This window comes from Bubalus kerabau, chromosome 1 (assembly GCF_029407905.1).
Source record: "Bubalus kerabau isolate K-KA32 ecotype Philippines breed swamp buffalo chromosome 1, PCC_UOA_SB_1v2, whole genome shotgun sequence".
In the NCBI taxonomy this organism is placed as follows: domain Eukaryota; kingdom Metazoa; phylum Chordata; class Mammalia; order Artiodactyla; family Bovidae; genus Bubalus; species Bubalus kerabau.
In genome coordinates this window covers 272,954,780-272,958,032 of record NC_073624.1, presented here as the reverse complement: position 1 = coordinate 272,958,032, position 3,253 = coordinate 272,954,780, and positions in this window count along the sequence as shown.

The window sequence follows — 3,253 nt, the reverse complement described above, 5'->3', positions numbered from 1 at the left end:
TTATGGCAGAAAGTGAAGAGGAACTCAAAAGCCTCTTGATAAAAGTGAAAGTGGAAAGTGAAAAAGTTGACTTAAAGCTCAACATTCAGAAAATGAAGATCATGGCATCCGGTCCCACCACTTCATGGGAAATAGATGGAGAAACAGTGGAAACAGTGTCAGACTTTGTTTTTGGGGGCTCCAAAATCACTACAGATGGTGACTGCAGCCATGAAATTAAAAGATGCTTACTCCTTGGAAGGAAAGTTATGACCAACCTAGATAGCATATTCAAAAGCAGAGACATTACTTTGCCAACAAAGGTCCATCTAGTCAAGGCTATGGTTTTTCCTGTGGTCATGTATGGATGTGAGAGTTTGACTGTGAAGAAGGCTGAGTGCCGAAGAATTGATGCTTTTGAACTGTGGTGTTGGAGAAGACTCTTGAGAGTCCCTTGGACTGCAAGGAGAGCCAACCAGTCCATTCTGAAAGAGATCAGCCCTGGGATTTCTTTGGAAGGAATGATGCTAAAGCTGAAACTCCAGTACTTTGGCCACCTCATGCGAAGAGTTGATTCATTGGAAAAGACTCTGATGCTGGGAGAGATTGGGGGCAGGAGAAGAAGGGGACGACAGAGGATGAGATGGCTGGATGGCATCACTGACTCGATGGACGTGAGTCTGAGTGAACTCCAGGAGTTGGTGATGGACAGGGAGGCCTGGTGTGCTGCGATTCAGGGGGTTGCAAAGAGTCGGACACGACTGAGCGACTGACCTGATCTGATCTGATCTGATAACTTTGCTATACAGCAGAATCATAACATTGTATACCCAAAAAAATTAAAAGAACTTAATAAAATTTAAAAGAATGTGTATGTGTGTGTGTAATGGTTGAAACCAGAATGATGATAACTTAAAAAATACTTATATATTAGATATTCATAAGATATAGAATTAGTATCTAGGCTTTTACGAATGTCATTCATTTATTTAAATATAATGTGAAAATGGATACAACAATTAAGCAATTAATAGACACAAATTTTGGAGATGAAATTCTATATCAATATAAGATGTTCATATCTTGGTAAATGCGATTTTCACTCTGACAACGGCACTAGAAATTAGACTTGGTTGGCAGGGAAGGAAAATTGTGTCCTACAAAACCATTCAAAGATGTTCTCTTCATATGTGTCTTTCATTTCAGGTAAATTCACATTTTTACCCAATCTCTTTGTGTCTCTGATTTTGCTCCACTATGGATATAATAGTGGATGAATTAGAGTTAGTTTTTTACCATATACTCCTGATAATTTACAGCATACATTCTGGAAATATTTCCAAGGGGGAGACGTAGTGGTGCAATCTCCTTTACATCTACCCAGAAACTCACTTAAATTTGAGAGACTATGCTCTTACAGAACAATGGAAAGGCACTTTGGGAAGAATGGAAAGAAAGAACATAAGCATCCATTCCTGAATAACAGTAGAGCAGCAAAGCAGACCACCACTTCTGCTGTTCTGTACATAGTGTAATGAGAAAACATAAAGGTAATTCACCTAGCCTACAGGTCACTTGGAATTTCAAGCTGAGACCTAAAATAAGCTGGGGTATTACCATTATGATTTTTTTTTAATTTTATTTTATTTTTAAACTTTACATAATTGTATTAGTTTTGCCAAATGTCAAAATGAATCCGCCACAGGTATACTTTGAATAATATGTATTATTCAATTTAAAACTCAATTCTCTAACTTAAAGATTAGTAAGAACAAGTTCAGTATATAGGTATTTTTTTGATTTAGGGAAATAGCATGATTTTTGCTCTTAAGCTCTTTTCCTACTCTATATAATTTTACACTATAAAAGTGACTGTCATAAAATTTTATTATTATACTTTTTAAATTTCCCCACCATCTAGTCACTTGTTGCTATTTCTCAGTCTCTCAGTCGTGTCCGACTCTTTGTGACCCCATGAACTGCAGCACGCCATGCCTCACTGTCCTTCACCAACTCCTAGAGTTTACTCAAGCGCATGTCCATCGAGTCGGTGACGCCATCCAACCTTCTCGTCCTCTGTCATCCCCTTCTCCTCCTGCCCTCAATCTTTCCAGCATCAGGGTCTTTTCCAATGAATCAGCTCTTCCCATGAGGTGGCCAAAGTATTGGAGTTCCAGCTTCATCATCCAATGAACACTCAGGACTGATTTCCTTTAGGATGGACTGGTTGGATCCCTGACATAGATTCAAGGGATTAAGTATTTAACATTAGACATCATGATTAGCTTCCAAGAAGAGTCTGAATAGGAACTAAGGATATCAAAGAATAAGATAAACTATATTTTCAATGGTTAAACATGTTGGAATAATAATTTAGTATTCCAAAATTCATTTATGTACACCTCCCCTCCCAGAGTATGTACTCTGCTTATAAGTTTAAAAAAAGTGAAAGTGAATTTGCTCAGTCCGGTCTGTCTCTTTGAGACCCCATGGACTGTACCTGCCAGGCTCCTCCATCCATGGGATTCTCCAGGCAAGAATAATGAAGTGGGTTGCCATTTCCTTCTCCAGAGGATCTTTCCAACCCAGGGATCAAACCTGGGTCTCCCGCATTGTAGGCAGACGCTTTACCATCTGAGCCACCAGGGAAGTCTTAACCATAAGTTAAACAAACAGGATGACAATATACAGCCTTGATGGACTTTTTTCACTATTTGGAAGCAGTAAACATGCTTCCATATCAGGTTCTAACTGTGGCTTCTTGACCTGTATACAGGTTTTGCAGGAGGCAGGTAAGGTGGTCTGGTATTCCTATCTCTTTAAGAATTTTCCATGGTTTGTTGTGATCCACACAGTCAAAGGCTTTCCCATAGCAAATGAAGCAGAAATAGATGTTTTGCTAGAATTCTCTTGCTTTTTCCCTGATCCAATGGATGTTGGCAACTTGATCTTCTCATTACCTAGGAGTAATTTAGGGATAGTACCTTATTGAGGTATTTAGAGACCATTAGTTTTTCTTAACACTTAACAATATATTATGATATATTCTATTTCCTTGGCTTGGTATCAGGGGATAATATCTGCCATTGGAAAATAAAAATTAACCTAAAAATAACAAAAGAAATTTGATCAATGAATTTGCTTTTCAAAATGTCTGGATACATTGAATTGAGCCCTCTCTACAGGGTAATTTATCCCAGAACTAATATTTTAGTTGATGATTAAAGAAGTTGATTGGCCAGGTCTTTGAAACTGTGCTTTAATTTAAATATAT